Source organism: Giraffa tippelskirchi, chromosome 3, assembly GCF_054371585.1.
Source record: "Giraffa tippelskirchi isolate mGirTip1 chromosome 3, T2T-mGirTip1v1.2.pri, whole genome shotgun sequence".
NCBI lineage: Eukaryota > Metazoa > Chordata > Mammalia > Artiodactyla > Giraffidae > Giraffa > Giraffa tippelskirchi.
Window position 1 is genome coordinate 11,079,666 of NC_137277.1, and position 27,985 is coordinate 11,107,650.

At 41.4% G+C, this 27,985-nt stretch overlaps 1 protein-coding gene and 1 long non-coding RNA gene across 17 annotated transcripts in view; both read left to right on the top strand.

Annotated features, from left to right (window-relative positions):
- RPTOR (regulatory associated protein of MTOR complex 1) overlaps nt 1-27,985 on the top strand; it is a 315,148-nt gene that overhangs the window by 17,144 nt on the left and 270,019 nt on the right. The gene's annotated exons all lie outside the window — the stretch shown is intronic.
- On the top strand, nt 9,019-12,730 carry LOC145540893 (uncharacterized). Its single transcript, XR_014078618.1, has 2 exons — nt 9,019-10,590; nt 12,687-12,730. It is a non-coding gene; the product is annotated as an uncharacterized LOC145540893 (long non-coding RNA).

Here is a 27,985-nt window from a genome sequence, read left to right on the forward strand (position 1 = left end):
TTTCCTTCTCCAGTGCATGAATGGGAAAACTGAAAGTGAAGTCGTTCAGTCTTGTCCGACTGTTAGCGACCCCATAGACTGTAGCCTACCAGGCTCCTCCGTCCATGGGATTTTCCAGGCAAGAGTACTGGAGTGGGGTGCCAGTAACTTATTGCATTGTACCTCAAATAAAGTACACCTCTTCACATGTGAGTTTAAGAACCTGACAGTAGGGTGCTTCTGTCCCCCATCCTTTTGCTGTTCACTCATACATTTTACTTATACATGTTATAAACCCCAGACTACATTGTTATTATTTTTAGAAAATAATCAATTATATTTTAATGAAATTTGAAAATTGAGAACATCTTTTATATTTACTTATGTTCGGTTCCCAGCCTTCATTGCTCTGTGTAGTTCTGAGTTTGAATCTGCTATCATTTTTCTCGTCTGAAGAGCGTTACTTGAGTCCCCTGGCAATACATTTTTTCAGCTTTTATTTATGTGGAACTGTCCTTATTTCATCATGGTTTTTGAAGGACGCTTTCACTGGATGTAGAGTTCTAGATTGACTTTTCTTCTTCAGCACTTTGAAGATGCTCTGTTGTGGTCAGGCCAGCCTTGTTCCTGATGAGAAGTGTGCTCTAGTCTTGTTTTTGTTCCCCAGGATGCAATGTGTCTTTTTCTCTCCTGGTACTTTTCAGATTTTCTTCTTTATCTTTGGAATTTAGCAGTTTGATTATGATGTTCGTTGGTGTAGTTTTCTTTGTGATTAGCCTGCTTGTAGTCCCCTGAGATTCTTGATTTGGTGAAAACTATAATACTACAGCTCAATCTTCCAGAGTTCAATTACATTTATCTTAGATCCTTCATATTGGTCTATGAGGCTTTCTCCCCACTCATACCTTTTTTTCCTCCTCTTTGTTTTAATTTGGATCATTTTTATTTCAGTGTCTTCAAGTTCTCTCAGTCTGTTATTTTGAAGTGTCTGCTACTGCTAAGTCACTTCAGTCGTGTCCAACTCTGTGCAACCCCATAGACGGCAGCCCACCAGGCTCCGCTATCCCTGGGATTCTCCAGGCAAGAATACTGGAGTGGGTTGCCATTTCCTTCTTCAGTGCATGAAAGGGAAAAGTAAAAGTGAAGTCGCTCAGTCATGTCCGACTCTTAGTGACCCCATGGACTGTAGCCTACCAGGCTCCTCCGTCCATGGGATTTTTCCAGGCAAGAATACTGGAGTGGGGTAGCTAATATGTTGTTAAACCCACCCAATGTAGTTGCCCCCCCCCCCCACTTTTTTTCACCATACTGCACAGCTTATGGGATCTTAGTTCCCTAACCAGGGGTTGAACCTGTGCCCCCTGCATTGGAAGCACCCCTGCATCCTAACCACTGGACTGCCAGGGAATTCCCACCCCTGATGACTCAGATGGTAAAGAATCTGCCTGCAGTGTGGGAGACCTGGCTTCGACTCCTAGATTGGGAAGATCCCCTGGAGGAGGGCATGGCAGTCCACTCAAGTATTCTTGCCTGGAGAATCCTCATGGACTGAGGAGCCTAGTGGGCTACGGTCCGTGGGGTCACAAAGAGTCTGACATGACTGAGCTACTAAGCACAGCACACAATGTATTAATAGTTTTCGTTTTGATATTTTGTTTTTCTTTTCTAGAAATTCTACTTGGGTCTTTTTTATAGTTTATTATTTCTCTCTTCTTTGTGTGCATGTTTTCCTCTAAATCCTTGAGCAAATTAATTTCATTGTTAATATATTGTTTTAAAACTCTTGTCTGTTATTTCCATCATCACTGTAATTTCTGAGTCTGTTTGTCTGGATTGATTTTCTTTTGCATATGGATCCCATTTTCCTGCTTTTACTTACATCTGGTAATTTTTGATGGGATGCTGGACATGGCGAGTGTTATGTTGTTGAGAATCTGTATGTTACTGTCTTCATGTAAATAGTGTTGAGTTTTGTTATGGAAGGAAGTTAGTGTATCAGCTTCATTATTTCAGGGGTTGTTTTCTGGCTTTGTTAAAGCAGGTCTAGATCAGGAGTTGGCAAAAATAAGACCCACTGCGTGTTTTTGTATATAAAGTCTTTTGGAACACAGGTATGTCGTTCATGTATTGTCTGTGTCACTTTTGTGCTTTGGTGACAAGCTTAAGTAGTTGGACAGAGACTGTGTGGCCCGCAAAGCTTAAAATACTTACCATCTGGCCCTTTACAGGAAAAATTGGATGACCCCCTTGTAGAGAAGCCTTTGCTCTGAGTCTGTTCTAGCCCTGTGCTTGAGATGTGGCTGCCTTCCTGGGTCAACGTTCTGGGTGGTCAGTGAGGCGTCTTCATTCTGACTGACCGGAACTTGAATGTTTCCCACCCTCATGCAGTAGTTGTTCCTTGCCCAGCCTCCTAGAGTCTCGCTGACTGCACGCTCAGCCAGGGACACAAGGGACCCCAGGTAGATTTCTGGAGCACCGTTTCTTGGTACTTTCTTGGTACTTGGGCCCACCAATTCCAGCTTCACAAGCTCTGATCTCTGTCTCCTCAGCTCATTGATTCTACCTTTCCCCGTTTGGGGCCATGTCTGTCCACACAGAAAGCTCAGTGATCATGAGGCTCACCTTATTTGCTTTCTTTCTCAGGGATCACATTCCTGTACTGCATGTACTTTAATGTCTGAAAAAGTGTTTTATATGTTTTCTCCAGCTTTCTAGTTATGTGTGGTGAGAGGACTGGTCTGTAACTGGTTACTCCCTCTTTCCAGGAAGGAGATGGCTTCCTGGGAAGAGCCAAGAAGGACTGGAGGTGTTGGAGAGATTGATGATGCGTGATTAGATCACCTTTTATTCAGTGGAGTACTAGATGATAGCTGATTCATTATAATTAATAAATTGTTAGGTGTGTAGTTGTTCTTTTACCCAATGCTATTTTTCCATCAGTGGAATTTTACTTTTCAGTTTAAATAGGGCATTAAAATTTAAGATTACATTGTATCAAGTTGATAGTACAGATTAACTGTGGGTAAGAGTTGAGCTTGCATGATCCCTAGACAGGTAATTTACAAGTCTGGGTTTAGAGTCCTCCTTTCTCTGATAGAAACATTTGCATTTCATTTGGGCTTTATAAAGCCAGGTAGGTTGGAGGTTGAAACTGAAATAATTGTTAAACATGTAAGAGGATTTAAGAATAAAATCCTTTCCTGTTTTGGTGTTAGAGATCTAAATCAGGCACTTCATCATGAAGTCTTAGAGTACCGGATTTGACCTGCTACCTTAAGGGTTTAGTTAATTGTACAGAAATCCTCTTTTGCTGTTAATAATCATTAGAGACCTAGAAGGAATTGTCTAATTTCTCTTTTCATTTAGCTATTTTATTTAAGTGGGTCTAGTCTTACTTGATTTGAGTTTCTTTATTTTTAAAAATTATGAGGTAAAAAATGCATAAAACATCCATTTACAGTTTAACTTGTCTTTATAAAAAGAAATCTGTGTACCCCCACCCTGGAAGTCCTTGACATCCCACCCTCATCACAATTACTTCCTCCCTCAGAGAGGTGAGTATTGTTCTTACTTTTTTGGGTGATATTTCTACACTTTTCTTAATGATTTTCCTCCCTATGCATGCATCTCTAGAAAACTGTGCTTATTTTGCCACTTTGCAGAGTATCTAGTTGATATACTGCATTTATTTTTTTGCATTGCTTCTTTTCTCAGTATTACATTTGTAAGATTTACCCAGATTATTGAATATATGTGTAATTAATTCATTTTCACTTCCGTGCATATCATTGCAGGAGATGTCATAATTTACTTACCTGTCCTACTCCTGAATGATGTTGAAGTGTGCATTCTCATGTAGTCTGGTATGCATAACCTGGCATAACACATTGGTACAAGATAATCGTATATTTTTTTTTTTAAAGCCTGTTCTGGTCTTTTGCCCATCTTTTATTGAGTTGTCTTTTTCTTACTGATTTTAGGAGCTTATATATATTTCAGATATTTACTGTAAGTGCCTTTCCACTTTGAATCTTGTCTTTCTGCTTTCTTTGTGGAGTCTTTTGACATCTCAGTTTTAATGTCATCAGATTTGTTACTTTATCTCTTTCATCTTCATGCTGTTTTCCATTTTGGCTAAGAACTTCTTTCCTGTTCTTTTCCCTGGTAGTATGAAGATGATCCCCTCTCCTATCTGGAAGGCTCCTTCCCTGTTTGGGTCTTTTATATACTTCGTCTGTATGGTCTATGGAAGGAGTCCAATTTTAATTTTTTCTTTCCCCCCTGTAGATACCTAGTTGTCTTAGTGAATTTTGCTAGAAAGCTCATCCTTCCCTCTGCTGCAGGGCTCTGTCGTTTTTCCAGAGGCCGTGTCAGTGTAGGCCTGTCAGGGGATGTCTGCTCTCTCTCCGTGGTCACCCTTGCACTGCTCCTCTGTCTTAATTACCAGCTTTGTGGAAATTGACTTAGAGAAGTCCTCACACTTGTTTCCTTTGAGAACATCTGGCTCTTCTGGTTCTTCTGCTCTTCATGTGAGTTTAAGAATTAGCTTGCGAGTTCAAAGAAAGAAAATTTGTTGCATGTGATTGGGATTGCATTGAGCCTGTATGTCAATTTGGGGAGATTTAACATCTTTACAAAATGGAGTGTTCGTCTATGAACATGATGCGTCTTCATTTATTTAGGAAGATCTGTGAATTTCCCTAAGTTACATACTTCCCCTGTAGAGGTGTTACCTATCTTTTGTTCAGTTTCTTTTAGGTACTTGATATTATCTTGATGCTTTCCTAAGTAGCATCTTTTAAAAATCCATTTTTTTCCCCCTCATGTACTAGAATGTCATTTATCTTATATTCAAAGCTCATGGGATCTTCCATCTCATCAGGAGTCCCTGGCAGCCTCCGTGCACAGCTTCCTGCCTGCTCCCTGTGCACTGTGTGTGTGAGGCTGCTGGGGATGAGATGGCTGTGTGTGTGGGAGATGTGGACACAGGGAAGTCATGCCTTAGCTTCTTACTGGTTTAATACCATTCTAATCGCTAGGCCACTTGACAGCTCTTGTTTCAGGTGCTATCATCCCATAGATCAGACTGTGGGCTCTGGGCACCAGCCTTCCCTATCTTCTGTACCTGGTGCATCTCCAGGGAGTTGGCGCTGTGAGACATCACCTCCATGCAGGTGACTTTCTGCATGGCTCTGGGGACGTGTTCAGGCTTTGTGGTGACTGGAGCCGAGGAAAGTGGTCCCTCAACAGTTGAATGATCTGTTGAAGAAATGCTTGGTAAGACCTGCCAGTGAAGCCATGCAATCCCAAACTTTCCTTTGTAAAAAGTTTGTGAAAGTTCTTTAGGCTTTTGAAATGGTATTCTTTTTCTCCCTCCAATTTTAATTATTTATTTTTTTCCTTCCACTTTTATTGAGATCTAACGGCCTACAGCACTGCATAACAGCATTTTCTGATACTTGAAATGCTTATCACAGTAAGTTTAGTAAACATAAATCGTCTCATATAGATAAAAAATGAAAGAAATAGAAAAAAATTTTTCCATGTGATGAGAACACTTGAGATTTGCTCTCTTAATAACTTTCGTGTATAACATACAGCAGAGTTAATTATATTTATCAAGTTGTAGGCATTACATCCTGGCATTTATTTATCTTATTCTAACTGGAAGTTTGTACATCTGATTTTAATTTTTTAAGCCAGTTTTAGTAAATTGTGTTTTTAGGAGATTTTGTCTATTTCTTATAGGTTTCAAATTCAGGAGCATAAAGTTGTTCCTCATATTCTCCTGTGATCTTTTTAAAGTCTATAGAACTGTAGTAATGTTCCCTTTCTATTCCTGACATTGAGTATTTGTAGGTCCACTCTTTTTTCTCAATTCTGGCCAGAGGATTGTCCAGTTTTCAATCTTTCAAATAACCAGCCTTTGGCTTTGTTGATACTCTATATCATTAATATTTTGTTACTTTATTTAAAAATCCTATTTCTTTCCTGCTATCCTTGAATTCATTTTGTTGCCCTTTCCCCTATTCTTGAGGGGGAAATTTTTGAGATGGATACTTTATTAATTTCTAGTCATTTGTCTTTTCTAATGTAGGCATTTTGTAAATACTTAAGTTAAAATTATAATATGTGAATTAAATATGAGCTGCATTCAACAAGTTTTGATGTGCAGTATTTTTGTTATACAGTTCAAAGTGTCTGAGTTTCATTTTGACTTTATTATGAGTTATTTTAAAGTGTGTTTTGCAATTTTTAAATGTAGAGAAATTTTCCTAGGATTGGTTTTTGATTTCTTGCTTAATTTCATTTTGATCAGAGAACATGTGTGTGATTTCGTAATGCAGTAACAGATGCACTGGGCATCCTTAGGGGAGCCATTTACATCATTGTCTTTTGTGAATGGCACCCCCTAGTGTTTTGGATCATGTGACTTGTACAGCTCTGTGAGTGTGTGTGTGTGTGTGTGTGTGTGTGTGTGTGTGTGTGTGTGTATACACTCCAAATTTCAGTCCTCTGAAATTTGTTGAGCTTTGTCTTTTGGACCTGTATAGGGTAAATGCTCCTTGTGTGGCTGACCATAATGTGTATCTGTAGTTGCTAGGTGCCCTGTGTGAGCCTCAAGTCAGGTATTTTATTTGTCATGTACAGATCATTTACATCTTTACTGATTTTTTTTAATTTCTATCAATAATGGAAATGTATTAGAATCTCTCGCCATGATTATATCAATAAATATGTCAAATATTTGTGTTCTGTTTCTCTTTTGAGACTATATTATTATGTTACACGAATTTAAAACTATGTATCTTCCTGGTGAATGGGAGTTTGAATTGCTCTGAGGTCAACTCTCTTTATCCCTAATAATGCTTTAAAGTATGTTTCATTAATATAGTTACAGCAGATTTTTCCTTGTTTAGTATTTGCACCATTTATTTTTCTATCCTTTTATATACATCAACTTTTCTTTTCAACCTTATGTTTTTCATATGTCTTTTGTAAACAGCTTGTGGTTAAGAGTTAAAAAAAAGTCTAGTCTGATTATTCTTGTCTTTTAATTGGAGCCTTTAGTCTGTTTACATTTATTTGGGCTTTAATCTGACATCTTGTTTTGTGTTTTCTATTTGTCCAGCCTGTACTCCTCTTCCTGTCCACCCCCCCCAGTGCCTTTTTATGGACTGAAAATATTTTATTATTTAATTTCTTCCCCTTTACTGTTTGTGAGATAACATACTATTTTTCTCTCATTGTAATAGTTCCCTAGCAGTGACAGTAGAAATACTCCACAACAATAACAAAAAAAGCATAAAGTTAATCAGGACCTTTATTTAATTTTTTCCCTGGATAGCATAAGCCTGGAAAAATCCCTGTTAACTTTTTATTTCTTATGTGTTAGTATTGTGTATTTTGGGCTTCCCTGGTGGCTCAGACAGTAAAGAATCTGCCTGCCATATGAGAGACCTGGGTTTGATCCCTGGGTTGGGAGGATCCCCTGGAGGAGGGCATGGCAACCCATTCCGATATTCTTGCCTGGAGAATCCCCATGGACAGAGGAGCCTGCTGGGCTATAGTCTGTGGGGTCACTAAAAGTCGGACATGACTGAGTGACTAAGCACAGCACAGCATTGTGTATTTTATTTCTTCTTTTTTTTAAGCACAAATTGTTATTATTCTTGCTTTATACTGCCAACATTCTTTTAGGTTAATGCACATTTATGACTTTTTACTCTCATTCCTTTTGGATCTCAGACCTTCCATGTAGGATGACTTTTATCTTGACTGAAAGATTTTAGAATTTCTCCTCATGAGGATCTGCTAATGTCACGTTCTCTTTGTTAATCTGCTAATGTCTGTATTAAGTCCTGTTTCCTAAAGGACGCTTTCCCCACATGTGCATCCAGGACTGGCACTTTCTTTCAGCACCTGAAGTCATTCCACTACCTCCTGCTTCTGTTGTGGCTTAGAAGCTGCCAGGCAGTTCCTGGAGTTCTTCCCACACACTGTTTGTGAAACTCTAATTAGATTTATGTTCACTCTCTTTTTTTCATATTTCTCTTCTATATCTCCTCCTTTTTGTCCTTCTGAGCTGCACTGTGGACAGTTTCTTTTTTATCATATTCGTGCATTCAGCTATGTCTAAGCTGCTATTTGTCATTCACTGAATTTTTCACATTTTGCATTCTGCTTAATTCTTTCAGTCCACTGAGTGTTTAATTTTCTGTGTGTGCATTTTAAGATTTTAAAACTTTATTTGATTTATTATCGGGTCACTTAAAATTTTTTTCCCATTTTCTGCGACTGTTTTCAATTTGCCTTTTAGTTCTTTTGACTCCGTGAGCATGGCATTTTGTCACTGTCTAGTATTCCGGTTTGAAGATCTTTGGGTCTTGTATTTGCTGTTTGTTTTTTATCATTGCCCTTTTACTGTGTTTATTTGTGTGCCTTGTTATTTTTTGGTGTGTACTGGTTTGCTTCAGAAGTGATTATCTGTTGAGATTATCTGTTGGCCCAGGGTGAAGGCACTTTCCTCCAGGGTGTGTTGTTGTTTGTTTTGCCAGGCAGTTGGTCCTGCCTGGTCTGGGACTGCTTTAAACTGTGTTTGTGGCCTGAGGTTCCCTGGGCTGTTTAGAACTGAGAACCCGGCTTGCAAAATGCACAAAGGACACAAAAGACCACATGTATGATTCCATGTGAAATGTCCAGAGTAGGCTGAGGTCAGGGGCGGGAGATGGAGAATGACTTCAGATGGGCATGACGGTTTCTTTTTGGAGGGATGAAAATGTTCTATTATAAAGTGAGAGGGTGGTGATGGTGGCAAAACTCCAAATATTCTAAACTCCTCATTTGTACACTTAAAACATGAATTTTATGATATATAACGAATAACTCATAAAGCTGTTCTGAAAATGCAGGAAGGCCCCCTGTAGCTAAGTCTTCAGGGCCATGTTTTGTTCCTCTGTCTCCTTTTCTGGCCCAGGGTGGTGGTTGTGGATGGATGTGGGGTGGTGCCCTGTGTGAGTAGCCCCCTGGGGTCCTGATTACATGGAGGGCCTCGCCTCCAAGGTTCCTGCTCTGGGTTGCCTGGGCACCTTGACTTCACCTGAAAATCCCTTCCTATCCACTGCTGCCTCCTGGTCCCTGCTCTCCCTCAGATTTTGACCTGGTAGTTTCTTGCTAGCTTGACAGCTCCTCAGTGCTTTTAAGGAGGTTGTAAATCAAAGCAAAAACGTTTGGCCCAGGTTGCCCCGTCCTTGCCTGCACTGCCCCTGCCTCCCACCCTGCAGGGCCAGAAGACCTTGCTGTTGTCACTGGATGTGGAAGTCCTCCCCTGTCCACTTGTTTCCTGCACTCTTATTAAACATTTCTGGTGCTTTGGGGTAGAAATGCAAACAAGTGATGTAAAATAACTCCTCATAAAATAGTTCCTCAGTTTCAGTGGTTTTGGAAACCAGGGCAATGACTGGCACTGGGAGTTAGAGGTAATTTATCTATTTGTTTCTAAACATCTGCATTTTATTTTTACCAGGATAATTTTAGAAATTGAGTTGATTTGGTGGGGGGATATGGAGTGGGGAAGGGCTTGAAATAAAGTGGTCACGTTGGTATGCTATTTTTTAATAAGGAAAATAACCGTCACAGTAATTATTACTATGGATTATGTTATTTCCTTTCTTTCTGTTTCCTAGATATTTTGCTAGTTTGTGTTAAGCTTTGGTACTTTTTTGAATCGCCCGTAGCTGTTTGCCTTTCTTGGTGAGATTAGGAAAAGAATGGATATAGCTGAGTAAAGACCTCAGATGTATGAAGAGTGACAGAGGAAGAGCTCTACAGAGGCACTGGCTATAAAACATATCAAATAGTACTTCTGCTAAAGTAAAAACACAAAAGGCCGTATTTACTAAGTTAGTGAGTTAAAATGAGGTTAATAAAATACTTGAGTTCAAAATTTACAGTGTGTTAACTTGCATGTAAATAATCATGATTTTAAAAAATGGGATTTCTTTTGAGTGTTGCAGTCTTTTTTTTTATTCCAGGCTTTCTATTTACTCTCACAAATTTATATTCCTCAGTGACAAAGGGATGTCGGGTTTGGAGTTTTCTGGCTGTTGTTAGAGACACACCCTTTGAAACTACAAAGCATATAAAAATTTGATCACACAAGAGAGTATGCTTGCTTCCCAACCCAGGTAGACCTGTAGCATCTTTCAAGTCTATTTCAAATGCTAACCTCTTCATGAATCCTTGCCTCTACCTTTTCCTTTTTAAATCCCATAGCATTTTGTACCTTTTTGTGCCTTAGAACATAAATTAACTTTCATTTGATAGCTTAATGTTTTATTCTTTTTAGCTTTAAAAAAATTTGTAGGAGTAAGAAAGCAATATGATAGAAGATGTGAAAAGTCGAAGAAGGTAGTCATACTGATGAAATCATGTTGGGAGCTACTTGACTGTTGGTTTCCTTTCCTGTCATTTTTCAGGTACATATGTGATCACATGTTGCCGTCATGGTAACTGTACAGTTTTATGTTTTACTTTTTTTTTTTTAATGCTTAGTCTCTTTTTTGAATTTGTTACAATATTGCTTCTGTTTTTATGTTTTGGTTTTGGGCTGTGAGGCATGTGGGATCTTAGCTCCCTGACCAGGGATTGAACCTGTACCCCTTGCATTGGAAGTCTTAACCACTGGACCACCAGGGAAGTCCCTGTGATTTACTTTTTGTACTTACCTTATCATATGCAGTTTTCCCAAATTGCTAAATGTTCTTTTCACGAATTTTTGATGGCTCCTTATTAGTCCACACTGTCGTCTCCTGTTGTTGACTATTCAGGTTTCATCTTGTATGGTTCCCTCCCCCCATGGTAAGAATTACCATCTTAGTGTGGATTTTGGAAGTCAGCGAGCAGGAGAGGACCCTTGGAGGGAGGATGTGGAGGAGACTGCAGCCCCTGAATTCACACCTCCCCCTTCACGTGCTGCTCTCTTTGCTTGGAGGTTCTACTGCTTTTACTCTTTCTTCCTGAAACGTCTCTGTTTCCCAGACTGTTCTCATTAATACATTTTTCTTACACTTTTTTTTTTTTTCCCCAGAGATGGGGACACCTTACTTAGCCAGAACTCATAGATTCATGACAAGGTGCCCCTGTCAGAGTCTGCAGTGAAAAAGTATTCATACTTACATTTTTAGATGAAAAAAATGTTTTATTCATGGAATAATAGCGAACCCGTGCTGCTATGCAATACCTTTTTTTCAGATAGTCACCTTGCAGTATGCAGCTGGGAGTGTGGGTGAATGGTCTTTACTGCTTGGCCTGTGGACCAAATGAAGTGAAAAGTGAGGTTGATGTTGGTCCACAAGATTTTGGCCTTGTTTCTGTGTATTCTTTTACATGAGTTTTTACCATCTTTCCATCTCTTAGTGGGAATATTTGTTAAGTATTCTGAAGTGTGGGCATTTTTGTGCCCTTTCTTCCTATGCCTTGCTCTGTCCTGAAGTAAGACAGTTAGCATGGTGGCCAGGGGTGAGGAGGGCCAGCTTCACATCTTGCGTTTACTACATAACTAACTACCTGACCCTGAGTCTCATTTTTTTGTCTGTGAAACAGGCATAATGTCAGACTTGTAGGATTGATGCAAATAGGGGATAGTGCACGAAAGCTGATGGGCACATTGTAAAGTGAAGGAAACAGACTAGCAGAATGGGTACACTGTCATGAAAGTTGTGCTTTCACTTCATGCGTGCATGCGTGTGTCTGTGTGTGAGTTTGTGCATGGCAGTGGGAGCTTGAAAGTGCATCCCAGGCTGTCTTGGGAGCAAAGGGGGCTTCCATAGCCCTCCCTTCCCTTCGGCACACCTTTGTATCATTTCAGTTTGTTACTGATGAGATTTGAGATATTTTTCCAATCGAAGCATATTTTATTATATGTCCATATATAAGCAGTACCAAAAGCTCTTCCATTTGATCACTAAATTAAATGTATTTTTCTTTAATATGTGGTATATTCACACCATTGATTTTACTGTAACCATTGCTTGGAAAGATGAGTTGAAAGGTGAAAATAATTTTTCCTAGTTGAAAAAAAAAGAAACATTTTCATCTACCTTTAATGACAGGAAAATGTTCACCACATGACTAAGTGAGAAAAACACTGTATCTAACACTGCCTGTATTGGGTAGTATAGAGGGAGAAAGAATAAAACATGACTGTGTGAATGGTGGCTACTTCTGGGTTTTCTGTGGTCATCAGAGTTATTATAAAATGACTGTAAAGTTGTTTGTAAATGTAGTGATCAGAACTGGACGCCATGCTCATGATGGGTGAGAGGACAGGGAGGTGGCTGTCCTCGCCGTCTTCCTGGAAGTTGACATTTGCTGTGTGTGCACTGCATGCCTCGCAGGTCTCATCCTGCTGACCCTGGTGTACTTTCTATCAGAACACTCCTTAGGCATCATTTTACCCCTGACCTGCCCCTATCCAAACACTTGGTTTCTGCTGGGTGCAGAACCTAGGATTTAATCTTAAGTTTTATCTCATTAGAGTTGGTTGCTTGGCCAGATCTTTCTTGGATTCTGATTCTTGATCCTGCTTACTTAAAATCCCCTCTAGCTATACTATTTAATAATGGATAAGGGGAACTTCCCTGGTGGGTCCAGTGGTTAAGACTCTGCCTGCCAAGGCAGAGGGTGCAGGTTCGATCCCTGGTCAGGGAACTAAGATCCCACATGCTGTGCGGCACAGTTAAAAGAAAAAGAGGAAAGGGAAAAAAAGAATGGATAAGGGTATATTCTAACCCTCTCTTCAAGTAATAGATAAAAATGCAGCATCAGGAGTGGCTGAGGTATCATGCTGTCTGGAAACTCCTATCTGTGTCTCTGCCCTCTGGGTTCCAATATAATTGCTGCAGCTCCCACTCAATTTTTTTTTTTTTTAAGTTGCAATTTAATTTGTCTGTGCTGGGTCTTCGTTGTAGCACTCAGGCTTCTCTAGTTGGTTGCAGCTCATGGGTTCTAGAGCACGCAGGCTTAATTGTGGCTTGTGGGATCTAGTTCCCCGACTAGGGATCAAACCCTGGCCCCCTACATTGGAAGCTCAGAATCTTATCCACTGGACCACCAGGGAAGTCCACCCTCACTTTCAGTTTTAAAATTTTGTCCATAAGGTTAGTTTGAGGAAGCTTATTCAAATGATGATGGAAACAGTGTTATTACTGGTAGCTTTCTTTCTAGTTAAGAAGAACCAACATTTCTGTAAACTTACTATAGGCCAGACACTGTTTAAGTGCTTTGCATATATTAACTCGTTTAATCCTCATGGTATAATCCAGCAAGGTGGTGTATCCATCTTACAAATCAGGAAATGAGCATGGAGCAGCTAGGTGACTAGTCCTGGATGACACTGCTGGTAAGGAGGAGAGCCAGCCTTCAGACCTGGCCATGCATCTTCGGGGTCTGTACTTTGGTACCACACGTAGTTCAGTCATGTCTGTCTCTAGTGCCATCCTCAGAAGAGCCTTGAAAGCAAAGCCCTCCTGGAAGGGAGAGGTAAATGGCTAAAATGCAGAATGATTTTCATTCCTCTTCTGGAAGTCATGTACCAAATGAAAAGATGGTCAGTTTGAGCACTTTTCATGCTTCTGAAAGCATGTTTAGGTATTTTCATTGATGGAAGGCAAAAATATGACTTAACTGTGATGTGCAGCTGAAAACAAACCGTGGGTGTCATCTTTTGCCTTATGGATAGGATGCAGTGTCCAGAATGAGGAAGGGAGGGTCTTCACGTTTAAGAATGATCCTTGGTCAGGGAACTGAGAGCCCGTGTGCTGGATGGTGTGGCCAAATAAATAAATATAATAAAATTTCTTAAAAAAAAAAAACAACCTTCCTTAAGCAGGAACTATTCAAGGTGTGTGGCCAAGATTGTGGAGGGATTCAAACCCGTGTCAGCTGAGGAGGTTCAGTCAAGGAACCAGGGCGAGTTCCTTGGCACAGTGCTCCTCTGTGGGAGGTCGGGCAGGGAGGATGCCTCCTGGATGGCAGGGGTCCTGTATGATGTATGCGCTGCTTCTCTCTGAGTTTACAGAGGACGGAGTTGAAGGCGTGAGAGGTGAAGTGATTTGCATGGGGCTCCCTGAACTTAGGCCTGCCTGCCTTCCAGGCGGTGGATGGGCTGGGGAGAGTCATGGTTTCTGACCCACAAACTGACCAGCTTCTCAGTGTGGCCAGGTGATGGGTTTCTGTAGTTTTAACATGATGATGTATTTCTTTTCTCTTAGAGATGAAGGCCTATCAGTCAGGATCCAGTAAAGAGAACAGAACACATCCTGGGTGTTTCAACCGAAGGCATTTAGGTGGGAAATTGGTTCTAGAGGAGCCGAAAGGGCGAACAGGGAACCTTGAGGTATTACGGCCAGGCGGTCACTGCCGGAGGCAGCCAGCACCCCTGGGGCTAGGGAACAAGGCCATGGAGGTAGGAATGTATGATGGCGAATGTATACTGGTATGAAGGGCACCTCTGCTGGTACGTGGTGAGGCGGGTCCTGAGAGTGCAGGCGGGAAGAGAGGACAGCCTTCCTCCTGTCCCCTGTCACCTCCTCTAGTGTTCCTAGGGCACAACCCCGAGAAAGCTGCCTGGGGCCAGCAGCCCTGGGGCCCCACCCCACGGCAGAGGCTGGCTGCTTGGACCCCAGGGCAGGCCACTCATGGGATGTTCGGCCTGTACACATGCACACGACAGTATTTTAGGATCTGCCTTGCTCTGTAAAGCTGCAGTTGTTCTTCCTCCACAGTCATTCTGCGGTTGGTTCTTATTCCTGTATAGAATCTTGCTTAACCGTAGGTGCCTAATGTTGTGCTGTGTTGTGCTAAGTCTCTTCAGTTGTGGCCGACTCGTTGCAACCCTATGGACTGTAGCCCGCCAGACTCCTCTGTCCATGAGATTTTCCAGGCGAGAATACTGGGGTGAGTTGCCATGCCCTCCTCCAGGGGATCTTCCCCACCCGGGGAGTGAACCCACATCTCTTAACATCTCCTGTATTGGCAGGCAGGTTCTTTACCACCGGCACCACCTGGGGAGTCAGGGTGCCTAATAACCTCACTCAAATGAGGGCTTAAGAAACCTTGTGGACCCCTTAAGTTGCCACCCTAACATATCACTCATCCCACCAGAACCTTCGAAGCCTGGGAAGCTCACGGTCTCTGAAGTGAAAGAGGAGTGGGAAGACAAGCCCTTCCTCTCTCCAAAAGCTGTGGGAGTCAGTGAAGCCCTTGACCATGTGTCTGTAACACCCAGAATGAGCCTGCTGGCCTTCCCCATGGGCTGTTGTTTTAAAATGAAAGAGAAAATTAAGATATTTCAAAATGTAAGCCACATTTCTAGAATCAAGAGCATTGTAGTACAATTGTGTTTGAAGTTCTTAGATTGTTATTTGTTCATTTATTTGGCCACGCCACACAGCATGCAGGATCCTAGTTCCTGACCAGGGGTCAAACCCGGGTCCCCTGCAGTGGAAACATGGAGTCCTAACCACTGGACCACCAGGGAATTCCTGTTAACTCTATTTCTACTCGTGGTTTGGAATCCTAGTTTATATCTGTGGCATCATTCCTGACTAGTGCTGCCTGTGGGGAGGACCCACAGCTCTGCATCTGTAATTGGCTCTTTTGCTTCTGTATTTAATTTTTAATTTTTATTTTAAAAAGTGTATTTATTTATTTTTGGCTCTGCTGGGTCTTCGTTGCTGCATGGGCTTTCTCTTGTTGTGGGGCTACTCTCTAGTTACGGTTCATGGGCTTCTCTGCAGTGGCTTCTCTTGTTGCAGAGCACAGGCTCTAGGGAGCATGGGCTTCAGTAGTTGTGGCGCTTGGGCTCAGTGGTTACAGCTTCTGGGCTTGAGAGCATAGGCCCAATAGTGGTGGCCCATAGGCTTAGTTACTCTGAGGCATGTGGAATCTTCCCAGATCAAGGGTTGAACGCCTGTCTTCTGCATTGGCAGGCAGATTCTTTACCGCTGAGGCACCAGGGAAACTCTGCTTCTATGTTTTAGAAAGATAACCAGAATTTTAAAATAGTTGACTTATAAATATTTAGAAAAGAATTGATAACTCAGTATGAATGTAGCTTTCCCAAAAGCAGATTGTGTTTCTTGATTTTATATTCTTTTTTAGGAGAATGTCTTTCGAAGTACATATTTTCTTTCCTCACTTTTTATACAAAAATTGAGATCATATCCTAGGTATAGTGGAGTAGAAAATGGCAACCCATTCCAGTATTCTTGCCGGGAAAATTCCATGGACAGAGGAACCTAGCAGGCAAAAGTCCAGGAGGTTGCAAAGAGTTGGACACGACTGGGCGCACCTCCCCACACACCTAGATATAGTCTTACATCTTGTCTTTTTCATTTAACATCAAATTGTGTATATTTTCTCTTATCATTTACTTATTCTTTAAAAACATAATTTTTATTGCTTTCATAGTAAGCTAAAGTTATTTAATATTAAAGTTTAAAGTTACTAGATGCTAGGATGTACCTATAATTCTAAAATCATTTTTCTACTATTAGATGTTTAAGCTGCTTTTGATTTTTCAGTGTTATAAATAATATTATGATGAAAATCTTTATATAAATTTTGACCAGATAGCTGGTTATTTCTAAGTTTCTGGAAGTCATAAATACCTGGATAATAACATATAAACGTAATTTGCAAAATTGCTGTTGATACTAAGGTCTGCAGATTAGTAGATGATTGTCATTGAAAAGATAGTTTATTATTTCCAGTTCCCAGGAGAAGAGAACTTGCCATGCCATGTGGGGAAGCACTGGGGTGGGTCACCATGTGGGGGTTGACAGAGCCTGTGGGCAAATACCTTTACTGGGGTTTCTGCTGGAGGGAAGAGGCAAGGCAGGGCAAGCATTCTTAGGATGGGCTAGTTTGAATAATTTCAGTAGGCTCTAGGGCATAGGGGCTGTGCTGAGTTGTCAGATTCCTGGCCCTGCTTTGGTTAGAGCTGGGGGACAGTGGCTGGAGGGTGAGAGACCCCGTGGGAGGTAGTTGGTGGTGTGGGCTCTGGGGATGTGGTGGTTGGTTTGTATTTGAGAGATGAGTTGTTTACTGTCTCCTGAAATTGGCCAACTCTAGGAGGGGCAGGAGGGGCAGACCCTGGAGGGTCAGCAGGGTCAACAGGTCAAAGCATCAGAAATACAGGAAACAAAGGACTTGGTTAAAACAGAAGGTTTTATTTACTGTTGCCTGCTAGCAGTGTCTGACAGTGCTTCTTTCCAAGCCTTGGCATTGCCATTAAAAGATATTTGCACTGAAGTAGATACCTGATCATTTCATTCTTGTTATTACACTTTTCAAGTACTTGTACGGCTGAACATTTTTACACATCAGTTGTATTCTTTTACTAATTGTTAGTGTTGTTTGCCCAACTGTGAGTAAGACAGTGAACTAGGTGAGCTGGGGGACGTCAGCCCTGGGTTCTCTGCACGCCTGTACTCTGAGGATTGTCCTGTAACTCTGATAGCCTAGACGGTGGCCCCTTGGGAGCGTGGCTCTGAGCTCAGCTATTGACCCTGTCCTGTTTAACAGTCTTGTCAGTGCCTTGGATAAAGATTTGGGAGGTGTGTTTACCATGTTTGCCGAATTGGGAAGGACAGGTAATAATGTAGATGACAGAAGCAGGATTGAACACGATCCTGAAAGGGCAAAATGCTGGTGGAATGTGGTTAAACAACAGAGATGCACTGCAAGCGAGGGCTGTGTCTGACTCCTTGCCACTTCCTTTCTTCCTTCCTGCCCTCCCTCCCCATGCCCACCCCCAGTTTTTTCAATTCCTGTTTTCCCGCCAGTTGCATAAATACAGGCAAATGTTTAGCAATTCATGTGTGAAGACCTAGGGATGCTAAAAAGCTAAATTTCTGCCTTATAGATTTCCATTCATGGGTCTCTTTGAGACCACATGTGGAGTATCTTATTTGAGGCCGGATATTCTCTTTTGAGAGGCAGTCACAGAAAAGATCAGACTGAGGATGGCCAAGGAGAGTGACTAGGGTCCCTAGAGGCCTGGAAGCAGTGGCTCCTTAGGGTGATTTGTAGAGAGTGAGGAGGGACTGAGTGGCTCTCTTACAACCCTCTTCTCTCTTCCACATACCCACGGGGCATCTGAGAGATTCGGGCAGCCCGCGGCTCCTGAGGGCCTGCTGGGTACAGTCCCCAGAGGCCTAGCACAGCAGATTTGTCCCTCACTAGGCCAGCAGCCTTGTCATCTCATTCTTGTTGGAAACTCTCCAGGAGTAATTGGTGGGCCATCTCCTGGGATGTGAGGATTTCTCTGTTGTTAGGAGGATGCTTCAAGTCCTGGAAAAGGGATACCTGGTGAACCTGAATTCAGAGGGTAGCGCACCGATTCCCAGCTTTATGGTTTTAGGATGATTGATTCTTTAATCACTCTGAACATGGTTTTCCCATCAAATGGGTTGTTGATACCTGTTTGCCATGATTGATGTGAGCATCTAAAGAGATAGTGCTGGTAAGTCCCCTGAGTGCAGTCTCTCTTTCCTTCCTTGAAAAGTTTCTCTGTGTGGATCCAAGTCCCCATCATTCTAAACTGCATAGCTCTGGGTTTGTCTCAGTGCACCCATAGTGTGACTATATGGCACACATGCTTATTATGAAGAGGACAGCAGGGCAGACAAGTTGTTTTAAAACTGTGGCCTTTTTATTACAACATTTATCAGAATTTCTAACTTCACTTGTGCTTTCAGCACACGTAAGAGCATCTGTCAGTAAAAACATACTTGTGGGTTGTCATTGTCCACTGCTTCTTTCTCAGGCCTCTCACACTTGGGGCCTAGTGAGTGATCTTTAGGGCGGAGTGGCAGGCCCTGTGCTTCTGGGCCCATTTCTGTGCTTACAGGAACCACTGAGCTTCTCTTTTCTTCAAAATCTTTGTCTATAAAGCCAGAATAATAATACTGGCCTCCTAATTCTGGTAGGGAAGGGAGGAATAATTAGGTCCTCTCTGGCAGGTGCTTGAGTTCCTCAGAGGAGAGGTAGATACCGCATAATAAAAACTGAGATATCACCATCATAATTGGCTCTTCTGATGACATGTTTTTTAGCTTGTTATGGTCATGAGTGAGACAAGGACATTTAATTTTTCTTTTTTGAACTGTCATGTAGAGAATTATACCGTTACCTGATTTCCATTTTACTGAAGGGAGAGGCCGGAGAGGATGTGTTCTTAATTCCAAGGACATTATTCCCTAACGCCTGTCTCCCTTCACTTCTAGGACCTTTGTGGCTGGGCACAGTGGTCCTGACTCTGAGAAGCATGAAAAGTGCTATTCTTGTTTACTCATAACACTGCCGGGATGTGGCCCTGACTGGCTTGGGTGTGGGTCTTCAAAGACATAGAACCAACAGGACATACGCACATTGGCTCATGTGCTTGTGGAGGCTGATACATCTAAAATCTGCAGGATGGGCCAGCATGCTGGGAACCCAGGGATGAGCTGATGTTGCACTTCAGGCTTGAGTTGCAGCAGTTGAGGCTGTTGCAGAATTCGCTGGGAGAGGACAGGCTTTTGTTCTGTTCAGGCCTTACATTGATAGGCTGAGGCCCACCATATTATGGAGGGCAGTCGGCTTTGCTCAGAGCCCACTGATTTAAATGTTAGTCTTATCTGGAAACACCCTCACAGAATAATGTTTGCCCATGTATCTGGTCACTGGCACAGCCAAGTAGAAACAAAATTAACGGTCACGGGCGTCTTTCTGCAGAGAGCTGGGTTCTCGTGGCTGCTGGGCCTGGTGAACAGGCTGCCTAGAGGCCGTGTGGCTCATGCAGATGAGATGGCTGCAGGCAGGCCTGCAGTTTTGTATCTGCAACTCTTTTTGTTCTGAATGCAGTGTTCTTTGTAAGTTGTAAAGGGGAATAAATTAGCATCCTGATTTGCACTTTAATGAAGTTTATTTTTTGGTAGTTAGGATTTTACTGAGAGCTACAGAAAAACTACTCACCTGGGGGTTCAAAGGAAGGTTGTGAAGTACTGGAGTTTTCTTTGAGCTTTTAAGGTCGGAACTCTTGGGAACTTAAAAAATATGTAAATATATAAACATTTAAACTTTATAGCGTGACTCATAGAATATACTTTCGCATGGAGTGAAGAGTCTGCTAGGAGTGTTGTTCTTCCTCTGTCTGTCACTGTCTTTACCGTGTCCCAGTAAGGTGATGAAGAAAGTCCTTTTCCACAGTTTCATTTTTTCTTAATGTTTCCCCCTCCATTTCCTTGTAAGTTCCCCCTTTTCTGAGAACTACCTGACTGCAGGATCCATCGCCTCACTTCTCTGCCTTATGGAATGTGGATGCCATCAGTGTGATGCTGCTTTGATCTATTATTTATTTAGAAAGTTTTTTTTTTTTAATAATGAGAAAATGGGAACTATGTTTTGGACTTTGAATTAAATCAAATCTTTGGTAGCTGGTGAGTCATGAAACTTTATGAAAATAAATGATCTCAGATATGTGGGATATTTAATGACAAGATGCTACCAGAGTTCAAACATTTAAAATGAGCCACATATTATTTATATCAATTCATAAAATATAAAGGAGCATGAGCTGGTTATCTGGATTTTTTTTTTTTTTTACACTCTTCCCCCCAACTTCTTTATGCTTTTCCAAAAGAAAGTGAGAATTTGCTTCTATGTGAATTGTTGTAGATGGCTGAGGAAGAGGGTCAACTGGAAATTGAATTAAAACCAAATTGTGTAAGAATGTCCTTGGTTTTATAATGTCCTATTATTGTTCCAGTGCTTTGTGTTGTATTAGGTGCTCAGTCGTCTCTGACTCTTTGCTACCCCTTGGACTGTAGCCTGACAGGCTCCTCTGTCCATAGGATTCTCCAGGCAAGAATACTGGAGTGGGTTTCCATTCCCTCCTCCAGGGGATCTTCCCGACCCAGGGATTGAACCCAGGTCTCCTGCATTGCAGGTGGGTTCATTATCCTCTGAGCCACCAGGGAAACCCACGTGCTTTAGTTTGTTATTTTTTTCCTCAGCCTTCTGAAGCACTTAGTGCTTCTGCATCCATTGGGTGTGCTCTGCCACACAACTCCATCGGTGCCATTTGTATCACTGTGCACAGTGCTGTTGACCCCCAGGTTTATGTGCCTTAAACTTTTGTTGTTGTTGTTCAGTCACTGAGTTGTGTCCAACTCTTTGTAACCCATGGACTGCAGCACACCAGGCTTCCCTGTCCTTCACCACCTCCCAGAGCTTGCTCAAACTCGTGTCCATTGAGTTGGTGATGCCATCCATTTTCCTTAAACTTAGGCACATAAATTTTACTCAGGGCTATTTGCATATAGTTTAGAAGTAAGGTACTTTATAATGTGTAATTGTGAGAAGGAACCTGGAGATTTACTTCATCTAGAAATTATGTTATTTTGGGGTTGAGTTTTTAAATATTTGAATGGCTGTTAAAACAAATTCTGTAGTAACTGGAGGTTCAAAAATTGCGATATTTATGAAAAACACTTATTCTAAATCTGCTTCCTTTTACAATCTAGGCATATAGGCAGCCTACTCAGACCCCTTCAGAGTTGTGCAGTAAATACTGCTCCGAGTCTTTGGAGTTCTGTGTTCTCAGTCGTGGCTGTGAAGTAACGTTTGCGGCACACATCATAATGTGGTTTGTAGTTTGTCAGAGGTGCTGTGCAGCCGGGCAGATGGAGGGGCCGAGAGGCAGAATGCTGAGGATCTGCGAGGGCATCAATCCTCTGTTTCTGGCACAGATTTAATTGTTTGGTTCAAGGGGGAAGCCATACGTTAACTTCTACTTCAACCCATCCTGAGCTCTCCTACAGATGCTGGTTTTATACAGGTCTATTTGTCTCAGAAATTGAGCCTGAGAGACATAAATTCATGCTTGAGTTGACATAGATGTTGCTGGATTGAGACTTGTGGAACTGGTTGGATGCCCTCTGCCTGCCCCAGCCGTGCCCCCTCGTGTAAACTGTTACACTGTGACTCCAGGTGACATCTTGGAATGAGTTCCCTGCCCAGATGGGGATGTCTGTTTTCATTCCACTTTCTATATGACCCAACTGTACACTGTAAACTATACACTGATGTTCCCTTTCTGAGAAAGTAAGAATAAAGTGTTAAAAGGGAGAACACGGTCGAATGGTTTGGGCATGCATAGTGCCATGCGGGTCTTCTTTTATAGCCCTGAAGGAGGCTGAAGAGTCCCTCTGGTCACTTGCTGTGTTTGTGCTTTGCCAGATCTCTCCTCACCTCTGGCCTTCATGGGCTGAGGTTCAGGCTTCTGGGTGGACACTGAGAATAGCCCTAAGTACTTCTGTTCCCTTTTACATAAAACACTCTGAGAAACAGCTGAAGGTCGGTCCTATTGTTCAGCTGCTTCCAGCTCTTTAAGGTCTGGCTCAAATGCCTCATGTTTCCTCTGCTAAATTTTTTTGTTTCTTGTGGTCTTTATCACATTTTGCTATGTATTTTAGTTGCTCATGTTCCTCAGACTGGCTTTTAACATTCCTGATGGTGAGAAAGTCCTCCCTCCCCCATTAGTGAACAGACGGTTTTGTAACTGGTCTTCAGAAATGTCTGTTGAGTGAAAACATGTACCAGTCATGTACTACTTCATCTATGTTTTCTTTAACCTTTATATGTTTTAGAAATGTGCTATATATACAGAAAAGAGACATAAAACAAATATATAGTGAAGTGGATACCCAGAAAGCAACATTTGAGATAATTACCATTGGCTCATTGGAAAAGACCCTAATGCTGGGAAGGATTGGGGGCAGGAGGAGAAGGGGACGACAGAGGATGAGATGGTTGGATGGCATCACCGCCTCGATGGACATGGGTTTGGGTAAACTCCGGGAGTTGGTGATGGACAGGGAGGCCTGGCATGCTGCGATTCATGGGGTTGCAAAGAGTCGGACACGACTGAGCGACTGAACTGACTGACTGACTGACTGACCATCACATCTGGAAAGACGCCCTGCCAGCCCTTGTGTCAGGAGCCCCTGCACATAGGGTACCTGAGATGAATCCCTGTTGTCCTATAGTAGTAGCTGCTGACTCTCGTTGCTGTAGTACACATGCTATTCAACAGATAGACCACAGTTAGTCATTCATTCTATACGTGTGGAATATAGGGAGTGTTCTAGTTTTTTTAAAAATATTATGAACAGTGCTGTTGTCAACATTTTTATTTATGTCTTTTGCTTAGCATATATGCAGATATTTTGGAGGTAGGGTAGATACCTAGGAATAGCACTTCAGGCTAATAGGGCATTCAAAGTTTTAGTTTTGAAGGTACTGCCAAATGGCTTTTCAGAAGGGCTGTTACTCTTCTGCCAATAAGTTCTGGTTGCTCTGTATTCTGACCAATGTTCTTATTTTCATTTTAGTCATTCTTGTAGGTGTGACTGTATCATGATTTTAATTTTTATTTCTTGGGACGATATCTCATGCTTTTGGACTAGAAGAATTAATATTGTTAAAATGGCCATACTACCCAAAGCAATCTACAGATTTAATAAAATACCTATCAAAATAACTATGACATTTTTCACAGAACCAGAGCAAATATTCCTAAAATTTATATAGAACCATAAAAGACCCAGAATTGCCAAAGCAGTCCCGAGGAAAAAGGACAAATCAGGAAGCAGAAATGTCCTAGACTTCAGACAATACTAAAAAAAAAGCTACAGTAATCAAAACTATGTGGTATTTGCAGAAAAACAGACATACAGATTGATGGGATGAAATAGAGAGGCCAGAGATCACACACTTATGGGCAATTCATCTGTGACAAAGAAGGCGTGAATATACGGTGGGGAAAACAGTCTCTTCAGCAAGTGGTGTTGGTAAAGTTGGACAGCTGCATATACATCAGTGAAGTTAGAACACACCCTAATACCATGCACAAGCATTAACTCAGAATGGCTCACAGACCTAAATATAAGACGACACTGTAAAACTCCTAGAAGAGAATATAGGCAAAACATTCTCTGACATAAATCATGCCAGTGTTTTCTTGGGTTGGTCTCCCAAGGCAATAGAAATAAAAGCAAAAACAAACAAATAGGACCTAATCAAACATAAGCTTTTGCACAGCAAAGGATGCCATAAACAAAACAAAAAGATAACCTATGGAATGGGAGAAAATATTCGCCAGTGATGTGACCGACAAGGACTTAATTTCCAAAGTACACAAACAGTTCCTATGGTTCGTTAACAGAAAAAAAACAAAAACAGCTTGACTGAAAAATGGGCAGAAGACCTAAATAGACATTTCTCCAAAGAAGACATACAGATGGCCAATACACACCTGGAAAGATGCTCATCACTGCTGATTATTAGAGAAATTCAAATCATAACAATGAGGTACTACTTCATACCAGTCAGAATGGCCATCATTGAAAAGTCTACAAGTGACTAATTCTGGAGAGGGCAAGGAGCAAGGGGAACCCTCCCACACTGTTGGTGGGAATGTACATTGGGGTAGCCACTATGGAAAACAGTATGGAGGTTCCTCAAAACACTAAAAATAGAGATGCTGTATGATCCGGCAGTCCTCCTCCTGGGCGTATATCTGGACAGAATTCTCATTTGAAAAGATACACGCGCTCTGTGTTCATTCATAGCAGCACTGTTTACGTTTACAGTAGCCAAGACTTGGAAGCAACCTAAACGTCCGTTAACAGAAGAATGGCACCCACTCCAGTACTCCTGCCTGGAGAATCCCAGGGACGGGGGAGCCTGGTGGGCTTCAGTCCATGGGGTCGCTAAGGGTCGGACACGACTGAGCGACTTCACTTTCACTTTTCCCTTTCATGCATTGGAGAAGGAAATGGCAACCCACCCCAGTATTGCCTGGAGAATCCCAGGGACGGAGGAGCCTGGTGGGCTGCCGTCTATGGGGTCGGACACAACTGAAGCGACTTAGCAGCAGTAGCAGCAGCAGACAAAGAAAATGTGGTGTGTGTGCGCACACACACACACACAGAAATACTACTCTGCCATAGAAAGAATGAAATAATGCCATTTGTAGCAACATGGCTGGACCTGGAGATTATCATACTAAAGCAAAGTCAGAAAGAGAAAGACATACCATATGATACATTTATATGTGAAATCTAAAATAGAACACAAATGAACATATCTATGAAACAAAAACAGACTCACAGATATACAAGACAGACTTGTGGCTGCCAAAGCATAGAAGAGGGAAGGGTTGGGAGTTTAGGATTAGCAGATGCAAACTATTATATGTAGGATGGATAAACAACAAGTTCCTACTGTATAGCTCAGGGAACTGTATTCAGTATCCTTTGATAAACCATAATGGAAGAGAATATGAAAAAGAACATATAACTGAGTCACTTTGCTGTATAGCAGAAATTAAACATGGCATTGTAAATCAACTATATTTCAATAAAATTAAAGATAATTTTCACTACTTTTGTGACCAATGAAATTGAGTACCTTTTTGTCTACTAACAGGTCATTTAGGCTAGTATGTTGCCTGAAATGCCTATCCAGGGTTTTGCTCATTTTTCTGTTGGCTGTTTTGTATTGATTTGTGGGAGTTCTTTGCATGTTCTAGATTAAGTCCTTTTAAAATATGTTTGATATGTGGCACATTTCCTACTCTGTGGTATGATTTTTCCATCTTTTTATGAATCCCTTTGATAAACGAGTAATTATATTGTATTTGAATGTATAAATATTTTCCCTGTGGTTTATGCTTATGTTAAAGTCTTTTCCTATGGTCAAGACTCTGTCCTCTAATGTATCCTAAAAGCTTTATAATTTTGCTGTTTATATTTAGGTCTGTAGCTAGGATGACCCTAAGTCCCAGTGTGCTGAGGGCAGTCCTAGTTAGTACCTGCTGTCTTAGAATAATTATTCATAGCATCCTTTTTCACTCTATAATAAAGTGTCCAGGTTGGAGGGTAAATTATATAATCAAACTGTCTATTCAGTTCAGTTCAGTTGCTCAGTCGTGTCTGACTCTTTGTGAGCCTATGGACTGCAGCACACCAGACTTCCCTGTCCATCACCAACTCCTGGAGCTTACTCCAAAACTCACGTCCATTGAGTCGGTGATGCCATCCAACCATCTCATCCTTTGTCGTCCCCTTCTTCTCCTGCCTTCAATCTTTCCTAGCATCAGGGTCTTTTAGTTCTTTGCATCAGGTGGCCAAAGTATTGGAGTTTCAGCTTCAGTATCAGTCCTTCCAATGAATATTCAGGACTGATTTCCTTTAGGATGGACTGGTTGGATCTCCTTGCAGTCCAAGGGACTCTCAAGAGTCTTCTTCAACACCGCAGTTCAAAAGCATCAATTCTTTGGTGCTCGGCTTTCTTTATAGTCCGACTCTCAAATTCAGGCTGTCTATTGCCTACTCACCATTGCTTTTTGCATATGGTGTGAGGCAGGGGTACTGTTTTGTTTTGTTTTCATATGAATATGCGAAAAGGCCCCAGCACCTTTTATTGCCAAGGACCACTGTTACTCCCCTGCAGCACTGTCTTTTGGTATAAATCAAGTGCTGAATATGCTTGGATCTTTTTTTGGTCTTTCAGTGCAGTTCTGGGGACCTGTCTTCTATGTGCCAGTGTCACTCTTTCCTTATCCCTAAAGCTTCAAGTAATCTGGAAATGCAGATGGTCTCCTCTTGATCTTCCTCCGGAGCATCTTGGCTCTTTTTATCACCTTCCATTTCCATATACATTTTAAGAATCAGTGGGTCAAATTCCACCAAGAGGGCAAAATACCTGTCAAGATTTTGGTTGTGATTTAATTGAATCTGTAGGTCCATAGATCATTTCAGAGAATTGACATCTTTCAAACTTTAGTTTTTTAATTTTTTATGTAGAAGTTGTCATGTCTTTGTTGAACTTATTCTCAGATATTTGAATTTTTAAATGCTATTTTGATGGTGTCTTAGAAGCATTATGTTGTTTATTCTGGTGTGTGGGAATGCAGTTGATTTTATAGACTAATTTAGTATCCAGCAGCCTTGCCAAATGCTTTTATTAATTTGAGTGTTTATCCACATATTCTTTTGGATTTCTGTAAACATAATCAATCTTCTGCAACTAATGACAGATGTGTTTTTTTCTGTTCCAGTCTTTTTGTGTACTTTTCCTTTTCTGTTTCTAACTGTGCTACACTGATTAGGATTGGTGTTGAATAGGGGTGGGGATATTCTTAGCTTGCTTCTCATCTCAAAGGGGGAACTTTCAGTCTTTCATTGTGAAAGATGATTTTTGCTATACTTTTTTGTAGACTGTCTTGATCAAGTTAAGAAGTTTTTGTTTTGTTGAAGAGATGTTTTTATATTGAGTGGCTATTAAATTTTTAAATTTAAAAAAATTTTCTTTTTTAAAAATTTATTTATTTTAATTGGAGGATAATTACTTTACAATATTGTGACGGTTTTCGCCATACATCAGTATGAATCAGCCTTAGGCATACATGTGTCCCCTCCCTCCTGAACCCCCTTCCCACCTCCCTCTCCACCCCATCCCTCCAGGTTGTCACAGAGCACCAGCTTTGGGTGCCCTGCATCATACATGAAACTCCCACTGGCTCTGTTTCACATATGGTAATGTATATGTTGCAGTGCTATTTATTTAAATACTTGTTCTGCATCTATTGAGCATGCACATGTATGCTTTGCATATATTGAGGTGATCATATGCTTTTTCTTCTTTTTTAATTTGTTAATATGGTAAAGTTGATGTATTCCTGTATACAACTTGTGCATGTGCGAATACACACACAGTTTTTTTAAATTTATTTATTTTTAATTGAAGGATAATTGCTTTACAATATTGGTTTCATTTCTGCCATACATCAACATAAATTAACCATAGGTGTACATATGTCCACTCCATCTTAAACCTCCTTCCCACCTCCTACCCTTTCCCACCCCTCTAGGTTGTTACAAAGCCCCGGTTT